A 14,508-nucleotide genomic window follows, 5' to 3' on the forward strand; every position below is an offset into this window, starting at 1 on the left:
GCTTTATTATATTTGCTTAGCCTACTTATAAGCAATGATATTTTTCCATTTGTTTATATATAACTTTATTTGTTTGAAAAATGCTTTAAAATTGTGTCCAAATAGTTCCTGGACTTGTCTTATCAGGTAAATTCTAAAATATTTTATATTATTTACAGCTATTTTAATTGGAATTTTTTTTTAATATTGCTTGCTGCTGGACTTTGTTAGTAATAAACAGAAATGCTAATGATTTATGTGGGATAATTTTGTACCCTGAAGCTTTGTCAAGATTTTAATAATTTCAATTAATTTTTTGGTTGATTCTCCACAATTATTCAAAGATGCCATCATATCATGTGCAAAGAGTAATAGTTTTGTTTATTTACTGAATATTCTAAGTCTTTCAATTTATTTTTCTTTTCTATTACCCAGTTCATTAATTTTTTGAGTATGATGTAAGGAGTTAGTGATATGATTTTCCTCTAAATATTATTTTGGCTCTATTCCACAAGTTTTGATATGTTGTTTCCTTATTGTCATTTTCTTTAATGAAATTATTTATTGCTTCTATGATTTGTTCTTTTATATTCTCTTTTGGGTTTTTTCCTTTTTTCAAGAATTTGAGTTGAACTTTTAAACCAGTTATTTTTTACTTCATTGATAGTAGATATTATAGCTATTATCTTATCTTGGATTTATATCTTGATGATCCATTTTACCATAAAAACATTTATGTTAAATTTTATGTTTTTTTGTCAAAATTATTTTGTTGTTTATTCATTCTTCCAGATTAACTTTCAGATTTTGAGCTTTGTGTTGTGAGAAGTTATAATCAGAGTTATTTCACTGCTATTTTACTCTGTAAATGCTCCTTTTTTCAATATATAACCTGGGGCTTGTGAGCTAGACTCATTTTCCTGGATTTCCACTCCTAGTCATGGTTCCCCTCCTCAGTCCATGCTACATTTGTAACTTAGCACTGAACTATGAGAAAAAAACAGTGCCTGTTCTTGCATTCTTCACAAGGTCAAACATGTGTGTATTTGATCTAGGACCTTTTTTTAGTCTGGTGAACAACAGAAGGAAAGTTCTCATTTGGTCTATGTGCTAAAACACATGCATCATCATTCCTAGCCAAACTTCACCTACTATCTGTAGACTTCTTTGTCTTCTCTTATTCTGACCTGGGCTAGAGGAAAAAAAAAATAATATATATATATGTGAATTTCTAGAGCTCTGATGCATGTCTTTATTAGCAGGAAATACAGGATGGACAAAGGAATAATGAATGAGACTAGGTTGTATTGGATTTGCTGCTAAGGGCCTGTATAATCTTTGGAAACAGAATGGTGTAGTGAAAAGAATGCTGATGTGGTGAGTTGACTTTGGTAACAAATTCCAATAACTGTCATTGCAAGAATTTAAACAATGGCCTCTAATATACCCTTTTTGTGCTGAACTTGGAGTCAATTAAGAAAACTTAAGTTCAAATCCTGATTCTGTCATGCCTTACCTCTATAACATTAGGAAAGTTACTTCACTTGTGTGGAACACTGTTTCTTCATCTATAAAAGTCATGCTTTAGAATATCTCAAAGGAGACCAACAAATCAAGTGGGATCTTAAATAATTTAAGTTTTATGACCCCAAGTTACTTGATCACTTTCTCAGATTCATCAATTTATTTCAATTCATTAAGCACTGATTAAAAAAAAAAGAAAAAAAATCTATTATGTGTCCGGACTTTTATGTGTTATATTCTGGAGACAAATAAATGAAATACTTTCTATCTGAAAAGAATTCTACTGGAGGAAAATTATATAGACACAGATAAATGAAAAGAAATAGAATTTTAAAAAATGTATGCAAAAGTATTTTGAAAGTATATAGTGTTGCATAAGTGTAAGATAATTTATTGTTACCATGAGCCTTTTTTTAACTTTTGAATTTTTATTTCACAACTTTTGGAGGGCAGAAGATTGTCTCTACCCTTCAAAAGGGCATTTAAAAGGCAATTGTCCCCAATATGTCTTGGGATAGAAGATGTTTGCCAGGCAGTCCTAGCCTCCCAATGGGTCCATGATTCTCCCATGAAGTTGTCCTTATATCAATAATAATCTTGTTGTAATAGTTACTTTTCCATCTTCTCCATGATTTGTAACATTCCTTTGAACTGCTTAACAAAGGAAGACAAAAATACTTCTAGACTGGGTAATAACCCAGTATTTTTTTTTGGCAAAAGTCCTGAACTTGCTAGTGCTTTTCCTTTTGTATTGCTAAGATTCCTCAGTATGAAATGTGTTTACTTTGTGAAACTTCATTACTCAAGGTTACTCCTTGCTATTGCTGTCCCACAGAGAATGAGTAATCCCTGAAACAAGTGTGTGCCCCCATACAAATTTTAGAATTATTCTATTCACATTATCCTTCCACATTATAACTAGATACGAACATAAAGTAAGTTATATGATTGTTACCTGTAGTATGTTTTCTTTACCTAGCATTATAGAATCATAAATGTAGATCTCCTGGAGTGAACTTAGAAGTCATTTCATTCCACAGATTTGAGATTGGTCTTTGAACTAGAAAAGATAAAAACAAATAAGGAAGTCAAGGGAAGAGAATAAACATTTATGTAGTACCTATTATGAGATGCTGGTAGGAAGATAAGTATTATAAATGAGTTCATCATTGGATCCATGAAATTGATTTCTTAGTCTCAAAATAATTTGTCTATGTGTTGTCAAAATAAAAGTAATGATCTTTGAAAAATCATAGGCTATTCCCCAATTGATAAATGGTCAAAGACTTGAACCAATAATTTTCAGATGAAATTAAAGCCATCTATAGTCATATGAACAAATATTCTAAATCATTATTGATTGAAGAAATACAAATTAATACAATTCTGATGTACCACCTCACATCTCTCAGATTGGCTAAGATGTTAGGAAAGATAATGATAAACATTGGAGGGTATGTGGGAAAACTGGGACCTTAATGCATTGCTGACGGAGTTGTGAATGGATTCAACCATCCTGGAAGTCAGTTTGGAACTATGCTCAAAGGGATATAAAATTGTGCAGATACTTTGAGCCAGGGCAGTGCCATTACTGGATCTGTGTCCAAAGGAAATCATAAAGGAAGGAATAGGACTCACATGTACAAAAATGTTAGTAGCGGCTCTTTTTGTGGTAGCAAAGAATTGAAAAGTGAGTAGATGCCTATCAGTTTGGAAATGGCTGAACAATTGTGGTATATGAAGATAATGGAATATTATTGTTCTATAAAATGAAGAGCAAACTGATTTTAGAAAGATCTGGAAAGATTTACATGAACTGATGCTTAGCAATACAAGCAGTAGTAGGAGTACATTGTATACAATAACAACGAGAATGTGTGATGATCAATAATGAAAGTCTGGTTCTTCTCAGTGGTTCAGTGATCCAAAGCAATCTCAACAGACTTTAGACAGAAAATGCCATCTGCCTCCAGGAAAACAAAACAAAACAAAAACAAGAAGACAATGTAAATCAACACATGCTATGTTAACTTATTTTTTCTATTTTTTAAAAATCTCTCCCATGTTTATTTCCCTATTGTTCTGATTTTTCTCTTCCAACATGATTCATAAAATAATGTGTATTAAAAAATAAATAAATTTACTAGAATTAAAAAAAATCAGAGACTATAGGAGAAATATTAAAGTCCATAGGACTAGAAATTGGCAAATGTAATTCCTAAAAAGGTAAAACAGATGAATTCTTTATGGGAAAATGCAGTTAATTTAACCTGAAAATTTATATATATATATATATATATATATATATATATATATATATATATGTAGTTTTTAATAATGAAAAAATGACAAACAGCCTGCATGGGGTTATAGATAACATTTTTAAAAGTTTTATTGTGTTTTGTTTTGGTTGACATTTAATTTCATAATAATAGACTGTGAAAAAATTGCCTCAACAAGTACAGATTTCCAACAAAAAAATTCTGATACTTGTCTAGGGTCACACAGAGAGTGTTTCAGAGGTGGGGCTTTAGACTAGGCCTTCTTGTCTCCAAAGTTAGTTGTTTATTGACCATTCCATGCTACCTTTCCAGAAACAGATTAGTGACATCATGATTATAAATCACCGCAGACTAATTTTGTTAACTTTTGTGATAGGGCTGGTAATTATTCACATTTTAGTTTGTGAAGTGAATTTCTTACAACAAATGCAAACAGTTTAAATGTTAAAATACTTCTTTATTGTGATCATGGTCACACAGCTATTTAGGACCTACAGTAAAACTTGAACCCACATTCCCTAATAATAAAAGTAACATAATATCTACTATGTAATATTCTCTGTTTATTGAACTGGTAGATAAAGAGAACTATATTTGTATGTGTTTAATTTATTATATATGTATATACATATATAATAAATTAAACACAAATATATATTATATACTAAAATATAGATTAATTTATTATATATGTACATATATAACAAATGAAATGCATATATATATTTCCTGTTATTGGTCAAAAAATAGAAAGTATTGCATAGAAAAGAGGGAGCTAGTTATAGAAGATATATATGTGTGAGTATGTATGTGTGTATTTTTATGTATATGTATATATGTGTATATATATATATATATATATATATATAGAGAGAGAGAGAGAGAGAGAGAGAGAGAGAGAAAGAGAGAGAGACAGAGAGACAAAGACAGAGAAACAGAGACAGAGACAGACAGAGAAAGACAGAGAGAAAGACAGACAGAGAGACACACACACAGAGAAACAGAGAGACAGAGACAGAGACAGAGAGAAGAGAGAGACTTAGATATAGACAAGGAGACAGAGACAGAGAGACAGAGAGAGAGACACACAGAGAGAGAATATACATCTAGATTTAGTACACCATTTAACAAAGTCATTATATCCTTGTGGTAAATTTGAATGGATTTGGGCCAGGTAGAATGACAAAGTAAAAAACATGTTGATGAGTAGATCAATATATGCCTAGGATAAAGTATTTATTAAATTTCACAATGGATATTTCTTTGACTTTTATCTCTTCCAACATTTTTAGGTCAATGATTTGAATAGTGTCATAAATAGCATGCATATGAAATATGCAGATGCTATGAACTTGGAAGATATAGCTATTATGATATATGGGAGAGTAAAGATGCATAAATATCTCAACAGGCAAGAGTGATGGGCCAGACCTAGTAAGAAAAAAAGCAATGTAAGCAAATGTGAAATCCTATATTTGGGCAGAAAAAATAATTGTATAAGTATGCAATAAGGGAAACAAGACTAGGTAATCCTTCATGTAAAATAAACGGGGATTTTATTTTATTATGCAATTTATGGTAATAAACATATGATAATGGACATCAAAAAAGTTAATGAAAAGTTAAGACTATATTCATAAAATCCTGGTATATAAATGAGGGAGGGTAAAGTCTTGTTACCCTTTATTCTGATTAAATTGGAGTATTGTATTTAGTTCTGGGTACCATAAGTTTATTGATAAAAATATAACCTTAAAAAAGTAAATATGTCTTTAAATTTTTAAAATATGAAAAAGGGATTATACTTTTTGTTCATCTGGGACAAGAATATACAACAAGGACCAGTGAGTGCAAGTTAAAGAAAAGAGTTTAATATAAGAAAAAACATTTCTTAAAGATTAGAGTTTTTCAAAGATTGGATGTGCTGTTCCTCTTTCCCAAAGATCTTATAGTGGATTCTGAATGATTACTTATCTGTGACACTGCAGAGGCTAATTCCATTTTGGCATGTTTTGGAGTTTATACCTTCTGATGTCCCTTTCAGTTATTTTTCTAATGATTATATCTTAGGGATTGTAATTTTTGCATAATTCCTAGTTAGTATTCCAGATCTTTTGGCTTGTATAATATTATAAATTTTTGGTATATCATTTGTTTTCCTTTAATAATTGCAGCTCTTTGGTTTTTCCTTACTTTTCCTGTGTTGAACTGATAATCATAGCCCTTTATTCCCCATATTTTCTTTTATCTTTTATATGGCAATGCTAAATTGTGCCTTTTATTCCTTTATACTATATTGCAATTAACTTCTTCTTTTTCCTTAACAACAAGCAGTTTCAAACACTGAACCTTTCCCACACCTATCTTTCCACTGGCTATAGAAAATATTCCAATTTACTACTTATAAAAGATTTTTTTTTTTTTTTGGCCAGAATGCAAATAATTCTGAAGAATTATGTTAAGATTTAATTAACTTTACCTATTTTTGTTATTTGGCTAGGTACCATTAGAAAAGCATGATGACTTAATTATATCATATCATAATTTCATCCTGTATTCAAGAAAGTTCATTGAAAGTTATACTTTTCATTTAAAAAAAATACTACCCAGTATATATATATATATATATATATATATATATATATATATATATGTTTGCACATATATGCATGCATGCAAGTATGTCTATTACATGCATAAGTACATTGTTTTCTACTTTATCACTTAATCTATATACATGTATGAATATATCATATAAAAATATGTACATATAATGTAGATTATGTATACTATACATATACATTCCTAAATGTGTATAAATATGTATATATACTTATGTACACATATTAGAGGGAGAGAGGGAAAGAAAATTTCTCACGTTTCTCTACCTGTCCTTTCTCTTGTTGCATTGCTTTCCAAAGATCTTCTACTTAATAGAAGCTTGATTAAAAAAAGGACTAAACTGAATAGATGGGTATCTATAAATCTTATCTATTTAATCTATTTATGTGTACATATATAAACATTATAGACTTTTGCATTAAGTCTATTCATTACATAACCTAAATGTGCATCAAACATGCATACAGACTTATCCATACAAAACAGTGCAGGCGAATAAATATCTGCCTATAAATTTTTTCTATTTAATTGTAAACATTAAGTGCTTATTCTCTGGTAGACATTTCATGGACAATTCTATTTGAGAAAGGAGCATATAAAGTACCAAGAAAAATCATCAGTTCATCAGATAGGTGTAACTGAGGGATGGGAAAGGGTCACAATCACTTTGGTAGAGAAAAAAATTTTTTTTTTTACAATGAATAGAATTTGGAGTGTCATGCATGAAATGTACCAGGAATATTGCCGAGGAGTGGGCCAGAAAATGAATTGTATTAAAATATTTTAGTCTTTTAGTGGGTTCTGTCATTTATCAATTGAATTAATTTAGGCAATTGTGATAAGAAGAAAGGAAGTCTGAAAAGCAAAGTGAGGGGAAAAGAGAATAAAGTTTTCAACTATATGAAGAATATGTATATTTCTCTACTCTTGCCCTCTCTGTCTTTATGTGGTAAATAAGCCAGAAAAGAAACTTTTAAGTTTCCAAATATATAATAGCCCTGACATTGCAGCATCATATACGCTACATAAATTTTCACCCTCCTAATTCACAATTAAATATTCACTTTTCTCTAAAATGTAAACCTACACAAAGCTTATAGAAGGAAGAAAAAATTACTTATTACTAGTTTTTAGAGCACAATACATATCTCAGAACCCCAGAGGTCATTTATTGTGAATGTAACTAACATATTTATATCTACCAGGGGTAATAAATATTGCAAATTAAGTTGAATAATGATTACACTGTCTAGTTCCTTTCTACATGAGAGGCACACATGGGACTTGAAAGCAAGTCAGTATTTATAATGCAATATATGGTTTGAGCCATATTCAAAGATGGGATTGCTGAAATGTCACCAACACACTAATTTACTACTACTTCCTGAGGAAAAATAAAAACATTGAACATGACCAATGCAGCCTGAATGTAAAGTGAAAATCTCCATTATACACCCCCCTTTTCCTCTCCTTTGTACTTTATGCTCCTCTCAGGACAGCTTCAGAGCTGTTGAAAGGAAGGAAAGAAAAGAAAAAAAAAAAAAGATTTGGTTGTTACTTAGAAAAATGCCATTTGACATGTTTGTAACGGAATGAGGAATTGATGACTTCAGATAGGCTTCAATTTACAAAGCTCTTTTTTATAGAATCCCATAAAGAAAAACTACCCTCAAACCTCAGACCACATCTCCTTCTGCCAGAGAAAGAGAGTGGAAAGTGGTTGCCAGTCAGTACTATAAATATGAATCTACAAATCCTAGGCTCAGAGGAATTGGAGGATATTGAGATGTAACTCAATATACTAAAGTCAAAGTCAGGAATGAAATAGTTCACATATAAAGCTACAGCTCCAATATTTTAAGTTATGGTAATAGGAAATAGATTTGGATGCAACAGGCATAGACAGATATGAGGGCATTACAGAGTATTCATGTGGCACTTGTTATATATATATAGAACTTGATCAAGCTGCAATTATTAAGCTAATAATATTAGGTATAAAGCCAAAGATATAGTTTCATATGTTCCTTTGGATCTAGAAGCTTATTATTAAAGATGAATGTGTAAAAAGAATGTCAAAATAGGTTTCTCCCCAACAGAAATTGTTATAAAGGACTCTGGTTTATAACATGTAATGTTATATTTTATAGTTTTTGTGCATGCAATGATTTATATTTTATTTACATTTTAAATTTATATTTTAAAAAAGATTTATATTTTTAAAAAAGAATGATCATTTAGTCTATATCAACTTGGTTAACATGGTAATATTCAGATTCCATTTGATGAATCACTGAGTTCATGTTGTGGATCCTATCTCCACCAATACAGCTGAGATTTCTGTAGTCCTCATTCTGTTTAATTCTTGCCTATTTTCATAAATCCTCTATAATATGTTGATAATATATTAAAGCTTTTTGAATATATATCTAATATAAAACTTACCATTTTCTTTGAGCTACTTAAATTGTTCTTTGTAAATCAAGGTGTTTCATATTTCACAATCACAATAATATGCCCAGCAGAAAGAAGAGCAATTGTTTTTCCCCAATTATCATTTGGAAACATCAAAAATATTTGGGTGTCAAAACGAAATGCAACTCAATATCTTATTTCTTTTGGATTATCTGTGGCTCTTATTCAAAATGTATCTATAACCCTGGTGTTGGAGCATTACTTTTGAGACTAGGACCTGTCGTTACCTTAGAAGTTGTTTCTTGAAATCACTTCTGGTATATATTTCAACCCAGGGAAACTCTAAAACTTCACTGTCTTGCTCATTTTTCTCTTTGCTAAGGGGTCTAAAATTTTGAAAGTATTCTGAAAATACTTGTGCTAATGTAATATTAAATATTGAGATAGCTATGTTTAAACCACACACACACACAACTGGAAAGATCCCTTTCTAAACCCATAGACTATCAAAGGAAAAAAAAAATAAAGTTATAACATCTCAAAGATGATAGAAAGCATTTAATTCCAAGCATTTAATTCCAAGCTTGTAAACAGCTCACAAACACCCATTAATAAAGGAACAGTATGTATTGGTGACTTATACTAATATTCCTTGAATTGGGGATTTGCTGAAGAATTAATATCTCTTTTCCTTTTTCCTCTTCTAGAATGCTGTCCACATGCATTATAACATCAGTAAAGGACTGACTTTACTCTTTCTCATTGTGACTTTTGAGTTTTTTGGTTTCTTGCCTCCAGCTTCTCTTCTCATGTTTAATTCCATAGTTTCTGCAGCATCAATCTTTCATCTATAGTTTTGTTCCATCATTATTCTGTTTCCAGTTTCACATCCCTTATTAATGTTCTGATTTTGCTTCTTGTCTCTGAGGAAGAGGGGAAATGTAGAATACTTCAACAAAGATCTTTATAAAGTTCAAAATGTCTATCTCTGACATTGTATTCCATCTAGATTTTAATCAAATACTACCTACAGTTCCATCCTCATACAGTCATGTGATGTTTAGTCACACAAAATTTAATTAACTGAAAAGATTTCACTGAAAACTTTTCAGTTTTGTGTTCTCATCTATAAAATGGGCTAATAATGACAATAATAACACTTTATGTCATTGTTTAAGTTTCAAATGAGATGTATATAAATCATTATGTAGACATCAGTAGTAGAACAAACATAAAAACAAAAAATTAAGAAGACAATGGACTCTACATATTATAACTAAATCTATTTTCCTTTGATTCCAGGAATATTCTACAATGGATCACTAAAGAGTTGAATTGTGATGTTCTATGAATGGAAGTGGCTCTCACAAAGAGCCAACATGATTTGAAGAAGAAAACATCATGCTGAATTTTATCTTTTTTTTTTTTTTCTTTTGGACACTTTTGCTAAAGCAGTAGTAGTTTAAGGAAATAATATATAAGGGAATGTTTTTTCTTGACTGTGTAAAGTGTTTCATATTATTCTAAATAAAAGACAGAGATGTTAGATCAAATGATAATACTATTAGATGTGATTGTCACTGACTAAATAATTATGACAAAATGTATTCATTAATGAATGGTTCAATGTTAGCTTGAAAGATGATGGAGTGTCTTAGAAATCTGTACTTGGCCCACTAATTGATATTTTTATTGATGATGTAAATAAAGGTCTAATGGAACACATTCAATTTCAGATAAAACAGCTGAAATTGATAGTTAACACACTAAATAAAAGCGAAGTTCCAAAATATCCTTGACAAACTAGAATACTTGAATGAATGTAACAAAAGTCAATAGAATAGATGACATATTTGTACTTGAACCATGACTTTTATAAGTATCAATAGAGAAGAAGTAAGTTCATAGCAATGTATATGGAAAACTATCTTGAGATATATCACAGCATCGATATGATTCCAAAGTAGGATGTGGCAGCCAAAAAAGCTGAAGCAATCTTGAGCTGTAATAGGAAGACCTATAGGTTCTCTATTATCCCTTAATCTGACCATTTCTGGCATATTGAATTTAGTACTGAGTATCACAATAAGAATAGTATTGATAAATTGGAGAACATTTAAAGGAGTACAGCCTTTAGTACATGCCATAAGAAGATTTATCGAAGAAACTGAGTATATTTAGTTGAGACAAAAGAAAAAAAAAAAAACAGAAATGGAACATTATATATTTGCATTCAAATATTCAAAGAGTTATCATTTGGAAAGGAGATAAAACTTATTCTGTTTGGTTACAAATGTTGCAGAAGTAAAAACAATGGACTAGATGGGGAAAAGAGGCAAATTTTTTTGGATGTCAGGGAAAACAACAACAACAACAACAACAACAACAACTTACCATTAGAGTTGCCTGAAAGTGGCATGGACTACATCAAGAATCTCCTTAGGTAGGAGCCTCTGAGGAGAAACTGAGTTATTGTTAGATATGTTATATTGGGATTCTATTTTATGTATAGGTTAAACTAACTAGACAAAGAGATACCTTTTGATTTGAAGATCTCTTTTTCATGTTTCCTCATCTTTATTCCATGACCCACATGGTTCTTTTTATAAAGAAAAGAGGCAAACAAAATAAGATAGTATTTACTCTGTCTTGGTCATTCCCTAATTGTTTCATATTTATCAGTTACTGTACACAAATTAAATTTTTAAAAAATTGAGACTAGGAAAAACTTATTTTAAGGTCTGAGACTAAATAATTGTATTTTCTATTTTTAATTTTTTTACATTATAATTTTATGGGATATTTTTGAATCAAAGAGGGGGAAATGTAAAGAATATTAGAAATATAAAACATGGATTTATATAAAAAATGAAAATCAAAATCCACAGGCGCAGCTAAAAATACCAATTCTTTTTCAAAAGAATTGCATCCCCTACTCCAAGTGGAAGAAATGATGAAAAAATAAGACAGGGCAGTACTAAGGTTAAAAGTAAAGACTATGAACTAATAAGACTTCAATTCAAATTCTAGTTCTGTTGTTTATTACATGTGCAACTCATTCAAACTCCCTTGGCCTTAGTTCACCTCTTTGTAAAATGAGGGAAATGAACTATATGAACTGTGAGTTTCTCTCTACTTCCCACGTGATAACTTTTAGATAAGTTTAAAACTATTTTTCTAGGAATCTTTAGATCTACATAGAATAGTGATCTGCCCCTTCAATATTTACAAAGTGAATCACATTTCATTGAAATGCAAAATTTTAGAAGATACATATTTTTGTAAAGTCTTTTTTGGCTTCTATTTTATTACAAAACTAGAAACTGAAACAATAGTCAAACTCATGAAGTATTTTGATAGCATTTTATTAATGTCCCAAATTTTATCAAAATCACTCATCTCTTCTAAAATTATTCTGGAGACAATGAATTCTACCCATTCAAATTTAAACAGGGACCTGACCTCATTTTATCAATAATTCCTAGCTACTGGATTCTTTTCTAATTTATGTATATTTTATATTCATAAAAAACTACCTTTTGGATACTCATTCCTCTAAATAGAGAAGGTTGACAACCACAGTAAAATTTTAATATGGGAATTTTAATACTGGTCTACTAGAATAAGAACTCAGAAGACTATTTTAGGAGCCCTTTCTGTATAATTTAAGAACCCTGGTTAATATGTAACCAATTCAGTCTTATTTTAAATAAATGTTTTTAGCTTTGTTTCTTTTCAACCACAATAGGAATAGGACTAACTATATCTTTATCACTAAAGTGAGTCCATATTTTAGATTCTCCTCCCAAGTGATTTGTTCTGGGAAGAGGAAAAACCACACCATTTTCTCTGTCTCTCTGTCTCTCTGTCTCTCTCTCTCTCTGTCTGTCTCTCTCTCTCTCTCTAAGATTCTATTAGGTACAGAACTTTGTGCTAGGTAAGCGGGGTATACAAAGATAAGAAAGAGACTACAATTACAATAAACTCTGGGAAAGGTGATACAACACTTAGGATTCAACTCTTAGAAAGGGGATACAACAGCCACTGTAGTGGCTTAAGTAAGCCACTACAAGGGAATTTTTGATGAATGAGTAAACCACTAATGACTAGAAGGAAAAAAAAAATCTAGAATTTTTAACTTTACCATCCATATTTCAGGAAAAGAACGAGTGAAAACTTTAATATGTAGGGAACACTAGTAAAAACTAATAGAAGTTAGCAAGAAAATCCTCCTTTAAGAAGTTTACATTCTAATAATTGAAGACAATATATAAAGGCTGTTTTGACTGTAAGCCTGATAGAGAGGACACTTGATCCTTGAAATGCAGCACCAAAGAAATTGGCAATGTATTGTACTGAATTAATTTTTTTTAAATCACTTCTTTTAAATTATTTATTTAGCATTTTATTTTCCCCAGATACATGTAATTTTTAAAACTCTAATTTAAAAAAAAACCAGTTCCAAATTCTTTCTTCCCTTTCCTCCCCCCTCATTTAGAAGGTAAGCAGCTGGATATGGGTTATTCAAGTGCCATTGTGCAAAACATGTTTCCACAATCTTGTTGTGAAAGGAAATAGAGATTAAAAGAAAACAAGAAAAGTAAACAGAAAAAAAGTTTTGATTTGCATTTAGATTTCAGTTCTTTTTAAGGTGATTGAATAGTATTTTCATCATAAGTCCTTCATAATTGCATTAGATCATTGCATTCCTGAGAAAAGCTAAGTCATTCATAGTTGATCATCATACAATATTGCTGTAACTATATACAATGTTCTCATTCTTCTCATTTCACTTTGCATTACTTCACTTGTCTTTTCAGATTTTTCTGAGTGTCTTTCTCATCATTTCTTATACCAGAATTATATTTTATCTCAGTCATATGCAACAAGTTGTTTAGGCCTTACCCAATTGATGTGCATGCCTCAAATTCCAATTTTTTTACTACCAGAAAAAAAAATCTGTTAGAAATATTTTCATAAATATAGGTCCTTTTCCTTTAAGAAATAATCATCTTTGGGATATAGACCTAGTTATTGCTGATTCAAAAGGTCTGCATGATTTTATAGCCGTTTAGACATAATTTCAAATTGGTCTCCAAAATGGTTGGATCATTATCACACTATCTTCAATGCTTTAACATCTCATTTTTCTGATTTATCCTCCCATATTTGTTATTTTCCTTTCCTGTGATGTTAACCTATGGGACAGAAATATATATATATATATATATATATATTCATGTATAAATTTTCGTTAATCTAATCATTAGTGATTTGTTGCATTTTTGATTACTTTATCTAAAAATTGACTATGTCCTTTGACCATTTATCAATCAGAATGGCTTTTATTTTTATAAATTTGACCTGGTTCTCTGTATCTTTAAGGAATAAGACCTATATGATATTGTTGCTATATTTTGTAATCATTATGATTAGATTACTGTGTATTATCCACTCTGTTTTTTCTTCTTTATTATTCTCTCTCTCCTCATCATTTCTATCCTCAAAAGTTTTTTTTGTTTTGTTTTTTTTTTGCTTTTGACAACTGCCTCCTCTTTCTATAGGCCTCTCTGCCTTCTTTAATCTACTTCCAATTCTACTTTCCTTTGGGTAAGAAATAGTTCTATAACCAAATTAGTGTGTATATTATTCCTCCTTTAAGCCAACTTTGATAAGAGTAAGACTT

This window comes from Sarcophilus harrisii, chromosome 3 (assembly GCF_902635505.1).
Source record: "Sarcophilus harrisii chromosome 3, mSarHar1.11, whole genome shotgun sequence".
NCBI classification, from domain to species: Eukaryota; Metazoa; Chordata; class Mammalia; order Dasyuromorphia; family Dasyuridae; genus Sarcophilus; species Sarcophilus harrisii.